Consider the following 14,681-nt stretch of genomic DNA (forward strand, 5'->3'; position numbering starts at 1 on the left):
GTTTCTTACAGTAGGCTAAATTAGAAACTATGAAAATCTGTTTTTTTAATTTTTTTCTTTTTGTTTTTTTCGAGACAGGGTTTCACTGTGTAGTCCTGGCTGTCCTGGAACTCACTCTGTAGACCAGGCTGGCCTCGAACTCAGAAATTTGCCTGCCTCTGCCTCCCAAGTGCTGGGATTAAAGGCATGTGCCACCACTGCCCAGCATTTAAAAAAAAATTTAAAGGAGAAATAGTGGTGAAAAAAAATACCTTTAAGGGACTGGAGAGATGGCTCAGTGGTTAAGAGCACTGACTATTCTTCCAGAGGTCCTGAGTTCAATTCCCAGCAACCACATGGTGGCTCACAACCACCTGTAATGGGATCTGATGCCCTCTTCTGGTGTGTCTGTTTTTTTGGGTTGTTTGTTTGTTTGTTTGTTTGTTTTTTCAAGACAGGGTTTCTCTGCGTAGCCCTGGCTGTCCTGGAACTAACTCTGTAGACCAGGCTGGCCTCGAACTCAGAAATCTGCCTGTCTCTGCCTCCCGAGTGCTGGGATTAAAGGTGTGCACCACCACTACCCGGCTGAGAGATCCTGTCTCAAGGGAGTAACATGGACAGATAGGATGCAATACTCAAAATTCTTAGGCTTTTGCATGTATATGTGTGAGCGCTCTCTCTCTCTCTCTCTCTCTCTCTCTCTCTCTCTCTCTCCCCTCTCTCTCCCTCTCTCTCCCTCTCTCTCCCTCTCTCTCCCTCTCTCTCCCTCTCTCTCCCTCTCTCTCCCTCTCTCCCCCTCTCTCTCCCTCTCTCTCCCTCTCTCCCCCTCTCTCTCCCTCTCTCTCCCTCTCTCTCCCTCTCTCCCTCTCTCCCTCTAACACAATGCCTCTCTTTAAGAACCAGTTTTACCATATGAAGTGTTGGAACAGTCAGGTACATTTGTCTAAGGTTTGTGTTATCCAAGAGCTAGTTGGTCTGCCTCAGTATGTGGGATAGCTGGTTTGTCTAAGAGGCTGTCTGAAGGTTCTGGGTTCTGATATGGTTAGGAACAATTGACCACAACAAATGCCGAAATCCTGTACAGAGGCTACATATGGCCCCATCGGCCTGTGCCATAAGCCAGTGTCAAAAGGTGGCAAGAAATGCGAAGTGGGGTGATCCGTTGTGAGCTTTTTTTCACATCGGAGTTTGGAGCTGCCCTCACATCTCTAAGCAGAACACTACATTATGCTGCTCTGCCTCCTTCAGAACCTTGCCCTTTTCTCTGAGGGTCACCATGTCCATGGCCAGGATTTTATGGCAGGCATTTTTATTTGTGATTCCTAACACCATAGGTGTTGGGGCCTGGCAGGTCCTTTTTCAAAGCTTGAATGCAGAGGGTTCTAACATTCTGGATTATTAAAGTACTTTCCCAACTCAAGTCATTTTTATAAAATCTTACCAGGTCAGGTTTGTCCCCCACAGGTTCACATGTGTGCATCTTGTATGGTAAACTGAGGAACTGGGCCAACCAATATATACTGTAAGCATGTGTTGCCGTTAGAATGGAAACCTGCAATAGTTTTAAGATGGCGATGTGATTATGCTTAATTATCTACAGGGAAGGAAAAATATGGCTACCAACAAAACTTATAAAGATAAGATCTGACCAAGGAAAACCTCTTACCACCTGAGACATGTATGTCCTCAGAAACCAAATAGCCTAAGTGATTTGACAGACTGGCTCAGTTACTGATTTCTCCAAAAAATGCATGCAGGTCCACTTTAAAAGTTCTAGCCCGGACTCGTTCCTTTCTCCTCGTTGGGCATCTGAAGGCAAGATGGGTCACCAGCAGCTCTACTGGAGTCACCCACGGAAGTTCGGCCAGGGTTCCCGCTCTTGCCGCGTCTGCTCCAACCGCCACGGTCTGATCCGCAACTACGGGCTGAACATGTGCCGCCACTGCTTCCGGCAGTACGCGAAGGACCTAGGCTTCATAAAGTTGGACTAAGCGACCTTGAATGGATTCGACTGACTACCAAGTGGAACCGATCACGCTAGTCTTTGTGCGCAAAGGATAAAAATGTGAAGAACTTTAAAAAAAAAGTTCTAGCCCAAGTGATCGATCATAACAAGACAGACGGTACATAGACCGGATAAACACAGGGATTGGGCAATACATGCTATAGTTAACTTTTCTCAGACTAAACATTTTTCCTTGGGGCCCCAAAACAGGAATTCTTTGCTCCAATTCATCAGGAATCAAATATATATATATAAGATCCTCATCCCATCCCCTTAGTGGTGGTTTTGGTTGCTTAACGTGTTATGGTTGTTATCATCTAGGGTTTTAGGATGTTTCGCTGAATTATTGCATATTGATAAAAATTTAAGTTGGTGGTTTTTTAGTATAGAATTTAGTTTATTCAGGGCATGGGGAGGGGAGCTAAGAGAGTAGCAGAGGCAGAGAAGGGCAGAGAGAGAGAGAGAGAGAAGGGAAGGGAAGGGAAGGGAAGGGAAGGGAAGGGAAGGGAAGGGAAGGGAAGGGAAGGGAAGGGAAGGGAAGGGAAGGCCGGCCATGACCACATGGAGAGAAGGGGAAGGGAATGGGGAGCAAGGGTCAAGATGTAAGAGAGAGGCAAGAGAGCAAGAGCAAAATGTAAGTTTTTGTTCAATTATTATATATTAATAGAAATGTAAGATTGTCCTTTAATTGTATTCTATATTGATAGAAATTTAAAGTTTTTTCTTTGAATTGTTGTATATTGATAATATTTAGGGTTTTTTGTTCATTATATATTGATAGAAAGTTAAGGTTGTTTTGTTAGACTGTTTTTGACTATATTGTACATAAGCCATTCATTGAAAGTGTGATGGTTCTTATAATTATTCCTGTTATGTATAGATTGTTAATGTTAGAAAAAAGAGCAATTAGTTTTTCTTTTTTCTTTTCTTTTTTATTTATAAGAAAAGGACAATTCTTGGGCTGGAGAGATGGCTCAGTGGTTAAGAGAACTCAATGCTTTTCCAAAGGTCCTGAGTTCAAATCTCAGCATCCGCATGGTGGCTCACAACCATCTGTAATGAGATCTGACGCCCTCTTCTGGTGTGTCTGAAGACAGCTACAGTGTACTTATATATAATAAACAAATAAATCTTAAGAAAAAGAAAAGGACAATTTTTTTTTCTTGAGACAAGGTTTCTCTGTGTAGCCCTGGCTGTCCTGGAACTCACTTTGTAGACCAGGCTGGCCTTGAACTCAGAAATCCACCTGCCTCTGCCTCCCAAGTGCTGGGATTAAAGGCATACGCCACCACTATCCAGTGAAAAGGACAATTCTTAAACAGAAAGGATGTATGAAGTGAAAACGTAAGGGTTCTTTAGAGAGTCAGTTGTGTTGGATGGCGTTTTGCTAGGCAAACACAGGAAGGAGTGTTTTCCTGAGATGGACACAGGTGAAAGGCTAAGGCAGACTCATGGAGGAATGTTTCGCTGAAGCAGACACAGGTGAAAGGATATTCTGCTAAAGCAATCACGTGAAGGGGCACGTGATGAAGGATTCTTCGCTAAGGACATGCATGTATTGGTCCACCTTACTTTGTGGAGTTGAGCTCCATTAGTCAGGGCTCCATAGAGAGAAATGCACCAAAAACACTTCTGGTGGTGTGCTTTGGAAAACACTTCTGGTGGTGTGCTTTGGCTTCTAGCTGCTTCCTCGAACTCGGGTTCATTGGCAGAGTGATGTCAGCTGAGACAGAGATGGACTCAGGTGCTGAGGCAAGACCCTTGGAGGACACGTGTTGTTTGGAGGCAGTATAAAAAGGACTCCACAGCCCGTGAAAGAGGCTGAGCTAGGTTTGCTTATAGAGCTAGCTGCGCACCACTTGTTGATCTCTTTCTTGTCTTTGCTGCTCTTCACTTCTCTGAGAGAGGTACAGCTAAGAACTCCCAGCGTTCCTCCAGATCCCTCTTGCTGACTTGTGCCGAGGCTGAGGCCTGGCTGGCTCTGCTAGCTAGTGCCACCCGCTGCTGATTCCTGTTTGCTGTACCGACTCTACCGTACTGGACTGCTGGTGTATCTGTGAAGTGTTTGCGAGTGGATCACGCTGCTGCTGCTGCTGCTAACCTGGGAACTGAACTACTGATTTTCCGACAACACAGATGGAAGTTGCTCCAAAGAGCCATTTCTAAACAGGTCCACTTTCCCCATATCCTTTCTTTCCCATTACCTCTGGTTGGTGGTGGACTACAAGGGAGGTTAAAGTGTCTGAGAACCATCATTAAAAATAAGGGTTGAGGGCTGGAGAGATGGCTCAGCAGTTAAGAACACTGACTTGAGTTCAATTCCCAGCAATCACATGGTGGCTCACGACCATTTATAGTGAGATCTATTACCCTCTTCTAGTGTGCAAGCATACATGCATACAGAACATTGTATATATAATAAATAAATATGTCTTTAAAAAAATAAGGGTTGAAGTTACAGATTTGAGAAAATGCCTCTAGAAGATCAGAGTGTAAGTAAATTGATAGGGCATTTTCTTTTTTCTTTTCTTTCTTTCTTTCTTTTTTTTTTTTTTTTTGGTTTTTTGAGACAGGGTTTCTCTGTGTAGCCCTGGCTGTCCTGGAACTCACTTTGTAGACCAGGCTGGCCTTGAACTCAGAAATCCGCCTGCCTCTGCCTCCCAAGTGCTGGGATCAAAGGCGTGCGCCACCACCACCACCACCGGCGATAGGACATTTTCTTAATTAAGAAATTAATTAATGATTAATGAGGGAGGGCTCACTGTTAGTGGGGACATTCTTCGGCTACTGGTCCTGGGTTTATAAGAAAGCAGTCTGAGCAACAGTAAGCAGTAAGGAGCAAGCTAGTAAGCAGCACCTCTCCATGGCTTCTACATCAGCTCTTGCCCAGTTTGAGTTCCTGTCCTGACTTCCTTCAATGATGAGCAGTGATGTGGAAGTGTAAGTCAAACCCTTTCCTCCCAAAGTTGCTTTTGGTCATGGTGTTTCATCAGAGTAATAGTAATTCCAACTAAGATAGACAGTATCCTAGAACTGGGGTACTCTTAGCTCCTTATGAGTATATATCCCAAAATTTTAAGTTGCTTTAATCATTCTGTGTTTTTTATCAAGATGTGGGGACTGTAATGTTGTGGGGTTTTGTTTCATGATAATGTGGTATACCATACTACTTGAAGTTTGTTAAATTTGGGGGGGACTAGGGAGTCTAGGCTCTGGGGTTCATCTCTGTGGCAATTTGAATAAAAATGGCCCCCATGTGCCCATAGGGAGTGGCACTACTAAGAGGTGTGGTTTTGTTAGAGTAGGTGTGTAGCATAGTAATTCTGGGGGCTTGTCTTCCCCACTTTTGCTCTGGAGTAAGGATGGGGTTTTAGTGCACGTGCTCTAGCCCATTTTAGCTCCTGAATAAATGACACAGGAACGTAATAAATTTATTAACAAGCTGTAGGCACTCTGCTGGGCAGATTCTCCTCTATTCTAATCCTCTGAGGCTGCCTACTTCCCAGCCACATGGCCCTTTACCCACATCGGAGGCTTTCCCCACCTTGCTCTATTCCCTGTGTCCTCATGGCTGCTCTCTCATTGCACCTCAAGGTGAGTTCAACTTGTCCCTCTTTCTCTTCTTCCTCTCTCCTTTCTCTTCCTTCCCCCCTCTTTTGGCTTGGGACCCCCAGACTGGGATGGGATGTCCTGCCCAGCTATAAGCAAAATCACCTCTTTATTAATCAATACGAGCTGTGGAAAAGAATCTTTACACATTCCTGAGACTGGAGATGCTCCAAATAGCATGACAATGCTCATCTCTGGACTGCCCGGGGAGCTCTGTGCACAGCAATCAGCATCTGAATACACAGTGCACAAACCACCACCCAATATAGGTGTGGCATCTTGGGTGAAGATGTTGCTGTAGGGGCAAGTTTTGAGGTCTCAAATGCTTTTTTTTGTTTGTTTGTTTGTTTTTGTTTTTGTTTTTGTTTTGTTTTGTTTTGTTTTTTTCGAGACAGGGTTTCTCTGTGTAGCCCTGGCTGTCCTGGAACTCACTCTGTAGACCAGGCTGGCCTCGAACTCAGAAATCCACCTGCCTCTGCCTCTCAAGTGCTGGGATTAAAGGTGTGCGCCACCACGCCCAGCAAGTGCTCAAACTTTGATAAGGTTGTAGAACTCTCCCCTCAGCTCCTCTAGTACCACATCTGCCAAACGCCGGCCACCATGCTTCCTGCCATATGGACTAAACTCTTGAAACTGTAAGTCAGCCCCAATCTTTTCCTTTATAAAAGCTCCTTTATAAAAGTTTATAAATGTGGAGGCTGGAGAGAAGGCTTAGAGGTTAAGAGCACTGATTGCTCTTCCAGAGGTCCTGAGTTTAATTCCCAGCAACCACATGGTGGCTCACAACCATCTGTAATGGGATCTGATGCCCTCTTCTGGTGTGTCTGAAGACAGCCACAGTGTAGTTCTATATCTATATAAAATAAAATCTTTTTTTTTTTTTTTTTTGGTTTCTCGAGACAGGGTTTCTCTGTATAGCCCTGGCTGTCCTGGAACTCACTCTGTAGACCAGGCTGGCCTCGTCTAAAGGCATGCGCCACCATCGCCAGCTTAAAATAAATCTTAAAAAAACAAAAGAAAACAGTCCTTTCCTTGTACCTTGCCTTTGGTGACTAGTGCTGTCCCTTTGGCCCCTGCTATTCTTGGGGTCTAACTAGAAAAACAAACCTTTGATGGTATTAAGAAGAGTATGTCTTCAGAGCTCTGCCTTGTGGAGGACTAGAGTTCTTTGGTTTTATTTGTTTGTTTTTAAGACAGGGTTTCTCTGTATAACTACCCTGGCTTTCCTGGAAGACTGGCTTTGTAGACTAGGCTGGCCTTGGGCTCGCAGAGTTCCACCTCCTGAGTGCTGAGATTAAGCCTCCACACCCGTAGAGGACTAGGTTTTAAACAACAAAGCCACTTCCAACACTTCAATTTATTTGAGCCTTAGAATCCTTTTCTCAACACTTAGTCAAAAGATACCAAGCTCCTCCAGTTCCTCCTCAGTAGGCTATCATCTCTGGGCCAACCAATCAAATCAACTCTTGGCACCTTTTAATACTGAGCTTCGATATTAAACCTAGAATCTCTGCATAGAGGGCCCATACTGATAAACTCAGCCTGATCCAGGTTCATGTTCTGTCCACCATTACCTATGCTCAGACCGCTGCTTGAATGAAATTAGCAAATCTCTTAAGTTCTTTCTTGGTGTCCTCCACCTCCCTGAGGACCTCACTTTCTCACATCTAGGCCCTTGTTACAGGTCTAGAGGCAGTGGTGAACAAAACATAGAGACATCTGCCTGATTGTCTCCTTCAAGGAAAGTCACTCCTGGCTCCATTGGGGCGGGGGGTGCAGTGGAGAGGAAAGGCCATATACATCCTCTGCTTGGGTCTGTTTTTCAGCAACTTGGGCTCTGTGGCAGCTGGAGAGATTTTTTCTTCCAGGACTCACTTTCTGATTGTTTCTGTGCATCTTGAGTTGGCTACTTTTATCAGTGAGCTCATTGTTTTCCTCTGTATTTTATCCAGAGACACCAGCATCAATATTGTCTTTGCCTTCCTAGGAAGTCTTTGCTCTGAGGAGGTCTATCAGGAATATCAAAGGATTTACTTTGCATAGCCTCGCCCTCTCCATGTTCTGCAGGGAAGGTTCCTTGAGTTGGAGAAAGAGCTCTAGATACCACAGCACCCACTAGAGAAATTCATCTTCAGGATTCTGTTTCTCCAGAACTTCTGGTACTGAAACCTGATGTTTCAGGGCTTCTCTAGGGAATTGAACCAACAGAATGAATCTGTATTTTAGAAGAGATTGTCTTGTCTTAGCATGCATATACATGCATTCTCCCTCCCACTACACACACACACACACACACACACACACACACACACACATACACATACACACACCAGCAGCACGGTCTTGTAGCAGTTAAATGACTGAGGAGGGAGGGAGGGAGGCAAGCTTTTTGGTTTTGCCCCTTGATCTTCACTCTTGTGGGCATATCTATCTCCACCTCTGCCCCTGCTGTTGACTTTGCTGATAGTTAGGTCGAACCAGCCTTAGTTAGGTCGAACCAACCTTTTCAAGTTTCCCGTACAGACCGAAGACTAGCAGCTCTTCCAGAATCTTCCAGGCCTTCAGTGCCAAACTGGGACTACTGAGATATGGCAGCCTCGTGGACTGAGCAGCTGCTAGATTCTGTCTCTCTGGAGTGATACAGCCATCATCAAACCAAGTCATAAGCCAATCTAATTTTGTTTCGTTTTCTTTCTTGGACAGGGTTTCTCTATGTATTCCTGGCTGTCCTTCCTCCAGTGCGCTATGTAGACTAGACTAGTCTGGAACCTACAGAGATCTTCCTGTCCCTGCCTCCAGAACAGCCCAATGAGTCCCATTTGAATGCATATTCATTCTGTTCTTGTAGAGAACCCCACAGGGCTCCACCGTCCTGAACGCTCTCTTGTCAGATCTCTCTTCTCTGACTCGGTTATTTTGAGGTTTTTTTTTTTCTTCTTTGCCTTTTTTTCTCCTTTTGCTGCTCTACAGATAGAACCCAAAACCAGGCTGGAAGCAGGCTATTATAAAACAAGACTACAGCCGGGTGGTGGTGGTGCATGCCTTTAATCCCAGCACTTGGGAGGCAGAGGCAGGTGGATTTCTGAGTTCCAGGCCAGCCTGGTCTACAAAGTGAGTTCCAAGACAGCCAGGACTATACAAAGAAACTCTGTCTCGAAAACAAACAAAACAAAAACAAACACAAGACTACTTCATGTCTTCGCACTTTCTGGACACAGGCACACAGCCAGTTCCCTCTCTACTTTTTGCTGCTGCTGCTGCATTTTGTCAGCCAGGTGCCTCCACCAGTATGCCAGTGTCCCATACTGTTCATAACCTCCGGCCATCAGAATTGTGAGCTGAAAAGACCTGTTTTCTGTATAAAGTACCCTGCCTCCAACATTTTGTTACAAAAACGAAATAGAACAAGACAGTGCGTTCATTTATCAAGGGGTAAGGTATCCTTTGTTTAATCAATTGCCCTAGCTTGCAAAGTATCTGCTTGTGTGGCTCTAAGATTGTGTGTGGCTTCTTATTGCAGAAGTAGGAAATGAACACGCTGTTCTGGGTTTCAATGTGTCTACATGACTGGTAGTATAGATCTACAGACACTGTGAGCTCAGCTACACACTGTGTTTCCAGTGGTGAAGCTACACTCTCTGCGCATGGGTGTGGGTGAGACTGAGAGGGTTTTGAATGTTTTATGGGTACCCTAGAATTTGTGATCTCTAAACAATTGGTATGCACATATCACAGTATGAAAAGCTTCTAAGCTGAGTTATGTGTGTGAGGGTAATATTATAGTAAATGAGCTATTTTAATTTGGGGGGATTATATCCAAATTGTTTAGTCTCATTTAAGGGAGGCATTTTATTCCTTTTATTATTTATTCATTTTTGATTTTTTTCCAGACAGGGTTTCTCTGTGTAGCCCTGGCTGTCCTGGAACTCACTTTGTAAACCAGGCTGGCCTCGAACTCACAAATCACAGAGATTCGCGTGCCTCTACCTCTGGAGGATTGGGATTAAAGGTCTTTGTGTACCACAACTGCCCTGCTGCAGGGAAATGGTTTCTGTTGAGGCCTCTCCTGTTTTCTGGTGACTCAGTGCATGAGCTTCTTGATTTGTTCATGGATCTAGATTACAACATGTCAGATCTAGGATCTATCTCTGGCGTTTTCCTGGTAGGGGAGGTCTCTGACTTGACTAAGGTGGTACATTACAGGAGACCTGTTGCATTTGTGGGTGATTCAGGTGCTATACAGCTTTGTATTTTTTGTAACATGAATCCATGGATGTGGACTTTTGATCTATTTCTCAGGGCCTTGATTTGGAAGTCTGGTTTCTTTGTGGGTCTATGGGCAGACCTCCAATCTGTTTGTGGTCACATATTCTAGGACTTGAGCTCCCTCACCAGTCTGATGCCAGGATATGAACTAGTATTAGGACTCTGAAGTGCCTGCAGCCTCTGAGGTTCTTGATACATGGTCAAGCTGTGAAACCTATAACTTCTTTCTTGGTATATATCTCAGGGTATGAGTAAATCAAATTATGTAAATTCTTGGATCCATCTGCAGATAAATGAGGGTGTGAGAGGTCTGTGATCTCTTTAAGTCTGTGTCTGGGTCCATACATTAGGGCAGTGTGGTCCCTGATTAAGTTGTGCATATATATGTACAGGGTGTATATCTTTGCTGCTTCTGATCTCTGCAGGCGGATCCCTGTGAGTTCAAGGCCAGCCTGGTCTACAGAGTAAGTTCCAGAACAGCTGGAGCTACATAGAGAAATCCTGTCTTGAAAAAATAATCAAAAATAAATAAATGAAAAATAAAAGGAAAAAAATGCCACCTCCCCAAAATAAGGCTAAACAACTTGGACATCCCTCTGTTGATGTGGATCCCAAAACGTGAATTTCCTAAACTAATCTTAGGGATGTTGGATGATGTTAAATGTCCGATGTATTCACTGGTGAGAGGACAATAAAATGTGATGTCTTTTATCTGTGTTGAGGGCATTCTCACAGCACTTGAACATTTAGTCATGAAAGACTGCCCTAGGTACATGTTCTTTAAAGCTCTTTTTCCTGCACTTTCGTGTATTAGACCTAAGATCCCACATGTCCCAGCAAGTGTCATAGCCCCAGTTTGGTCTCTGAGCTCTTCTTCATGGATGTTCCCTGAACTATTGAGACATGTGTACCCCGTAGTGTCAGCTCTCTGAGGCTTGGGAGTGCATCTTTAAGTACATGGCGATTGTTAGTTGATAAACATGCCGGTGTGGGTGTGTCCAGGCTGTGGAGTCACTTAGGGTCTTTGTGGTTTGTTTACCTTGCCTTGAAGACTTCTGACCATTCTGAGACTTGGGGTATATCTCAGAAGGCAGGCTCTTTGTTTTGTTTTAAAAGATTTATTTTATGGGCTGGAAAAATGGATCAGAGAGTGGTTAGGAGCGCTGGCTGCTCTTTGAGAGGACCCCAGTTCCCAGCAACCACATAGCAGCTCACAACCATCTGTAATTGCAGTTCCTGAAGATCCAATACCCTCTTCTGGCCTCTGTGGGCAAAGCATGCACATGCAACACAGACATATACATATGTACGTACATACATACATACATACATACATACATACATACATACAGGCTGTGGTGATTTGAATAGGTATAGCACCTATAGATTTGTGTGTAAATGGTTAGTTATAGGAGGTGTGGCCTTGTTGGAATAGGTGTGGTTTTGTTAGAGGAGTAGTGTATCACTAGGGGTGGCTTTGAGGTCTCAGAAACTTAAACCAGTTCACTTCCGCTGCTTGCCAATCCAGATGTAGAACTTTCAGCATTTTTCCAGCACCATGTCTGCATGCATGCTGCCATGCTTCCTGCCATGATGATAATGGATTAAACCTTGAAACTGTAAGCCAGTCACAATGAAATGTTTTCCTTTATAAAGAGTTAACTGTGGTCATGGCATCTGTTCACAGCAATAAAATCCCAAGACACAGGAGTGCGCGCACACACACACACACATACACACACTCACACACACACTCACACTCACATAATTTATTTAAATAGAAGATTATGTCTGTCTGTGCTGGAAAATGCAGAAGAAGACATAGGAACTGGAAGTTACAGGCATTATGAGCTGCCATGTCAGTACTGGGAACTGAACTATAAAGTTCTTTGTAAGAGCAGCATGCACTCTTAACTACTGAGCCATTTCCTCAGCTCCTCTCTAATCTCGTTATAGCTGTATTTTATAAGATCTCAGATCTTGGGGCAGTGGTGACACATGCCTTTAATCTTAGCACTCAGGAGGTGAGGCAGGCAGATTTCTGAGTTTGAGGTCAGCATAGTCTGCAGAGTGAGTTCTAGGGCAGCTAAGACTACAGAGAAACCCTGTCTTGGAAATCCCTCAGATTTCCAATGTTTCTGGATCTTTTTCTTGCATGTGTGGTCTGTCTGTGGCTTGGCTATGGATATTTACTGCAGGATTTGAAATCTCAGGTGGTAAGGATTCTGACCTGCTTCTATCTATCCCAGATTGCCAAGTGTCTGTTTTTATTCGCGGTGTATATCCTTCCTATAAAGTCTCAACCTCTTTGTCTTTCCATGTTGTAGAATTCGAGTCTTTTTAAATTCTCTTTTCTCCCTGAGGTTTCTAGTCTGTGAGTATCTGATCTTTTTGTATGCATTTGTCAAGGGGGTTAAGTGTTCACTGGTGTTATGTGTCCATTTATAAGGACTTGCTTGTGGCTTTATGTCTAATAATATGTTTCCCTTTGCATTGTGTGTGTGTGTCAGGCTTATACGGTTGATGTTCCGAGGTGTGAAGTTCCCAGGCTGTGGCATCCTGATAACTTTGTTCATGCTATGCTAACCATGTCAATTAGCATAGATGAAGGTTCCCGGGATTGGGAAATAGACCTCTTTACGGTACTGCTATCTATCTGGCCACCAGAGACAGCTCACAGACCTCACATGAAGCAATGATTTTTCAAGTCACACACTTCCTACCCACAGAGATACGAAAAGAACGCACACACATACACATCCTGAGTCCTATACCAAACATCCATAGGGTCTTCAATCACTTAGAACTAAACTAAACTCACTAGCACATAAGAGAGTTTAGTTCTAAGTGACTGAAAACTCTGGGACATAGCTACAGAGAAAGAACAGAGACAGACTAGGGTAGCATGCACAGTCACTGCTGGAACCTGTAGCTAAGCCAACTGACATAGTAAGGGGGCTTTGTAGATAGGATTAAGTATCCTGAGAAGAGAAACTTATCCTGGAGTATCTGGGTGGTCCAGCATGATCACAAAGTGTCGACTATATGAGGGAAGCATGAAGGTAATGGTCAGAGGTGATGGAATGGTGGAAGCAGAACAAGTAAAGGTAACAAATGCAAGAGTTAGAGAAATAGATGGACATAGATGGAGACAGTAGGAAGATCATGGATGCTAAGGGTGAAAAAATTGTGAATGGTGGAATGCCACCCATTTTGAAGGTAGAGGAGGAAGGAGCAGTTAAGGCACAGAATGTAGGCCTCCTACAAGGGTAAATTATCCCTAAGGCACTCAGCCAAGTTGACTTAAAAAAGCAAAATTATAGTTTTTTCATGCCTATATCCAAGTCATACATAAACAAGACCGTGCTGTGTATTCTGTTCTCAATTGCATTTTGTTGGATGAGACAGTGTCTTGCTATGTTGCCCACACTGGCTTCAAAATGCTGGACTCAAGCAATCCTCCTGACTCAGTTTCCTGACTAGCTGACTACAGGTGTGTGTCATGGAGCTCACACTACACTTGAATCATTTGTACTAAAACTTATCACTCTTCTGACCCGGAGAAATGTAAAATATGTTTTGTTTCTGTGAATACATTATTCTAGCTTCTGGCATTTCCGTCCCTGGTTGGGAGCTCCATGATCTATATGTGTCTGATGATAGCAGTCTCTCATCTCTGGGTTGCGATATCATGAATGAGCTCTATCACCTCTTTGAGGCTCTGTTTTATAGGATATCAGGTTAGGAACTGTTTCTGGTATTCCTGGCCCTAGATATCTCTAAATAATTTAAAACATCAGATACTTCACACACCAGATTACTAACATTCTGTAACATAAGCCAAAAGGTGTATCAGAGACTTGAAAGTCTGTGAATACGTTTCAGACTTAAGACTATTTTTTTTTTTAATTCTTTTTCCTTTTTTAATGAGACATGGTCTATATAGCTCAGGCTGCTCTGGAAATTACAATCCCCGTCTCAGTGTCTCAAGTCCTGGGATTAAAGCACACATGCACCATTCCTGGTTGACTATGGCTCCTGTTTTATGCTTCAGGTGGTGGTATCTATGATCTATTTGTTGCTATGTGGCCCTGAATGTTATTCCTCGGAAATGTTTGTGAATATGTATCTCATCTTGACTGGCTTTGAATGATCTGTATGCCACAGGATGTGAGGTTCTTTGGAATATTTCCCAGTATTTGAGTTCTTTGAGCTGTTTTAAGTATGTCATAGGGGTGGGATCCCTACCAGTGTGTTCATGTATGCGGTCTCAGATGGTACATCTCACCATCTGAAATGTCTGAATTATTCTCTTTTTTATATACTTCCAGAGTGGTCTCTGAATTATATTTTGAAGTCTGTATCCTACAACTTTGTATTTCTTAACCCTGGATGGTTTTGAGGGATTTTAATCAGCGTACCATGGGTTTGCTCACTGATTTGTTGGGTGACTGTACTTAAATTGACGTCTTGAAGCTACCTAATGGCCTGGATATATGGCCTCTAAGGTTGCTGCTTCGAGTTTCTTGACCACTCAGAATATGTTGCCAGGTAAGATATCTGGTTTTTTGGGGGTAGTCTCAGTCCCATAGTATGATATACTTGACCTATTAAGGGCTTCATGCGAAGTCAGCTGAGGTTTGTTTGTTTGTTTTTTTTTTTTTTGGTTTTTCAAGACAGGGTTTCTCTGTGTAGCCCTGGCTGTCCTGGAACTCACTCTATAGACCAGGCTGACCTCGAACTCAGAAATCCACCTGCCCCTGCCTCCCAAGTGCTAGGATTAAAGGTGTGCACCACCACTGCCTGGCGTCAGCTGAGTTTT

At 43.7% G+C, this 14,681-nt stretch overlaps 1 pseudogene; it reads left to right on the forward strand.

Moving 5' to 3' along the window:
- Positions 1,741–2,065, forward strand: Gm7079 (predicted pseudogene 7079; annotated as a pseudogene).

The sequence above is a fragment of the Mus musculus genome, chromosome X (assembly GCF_000001635.26).
Source record: "Mus musculus strain C57BL/6J chromosome X, GRCm38.p6 C57BL/6J".
Classification (NCBI taxonomy): Eukaryota; Metazoa; Chordata; class Mammalia; order Rodentia; family Muridae; genus Mus; species Mus musculus.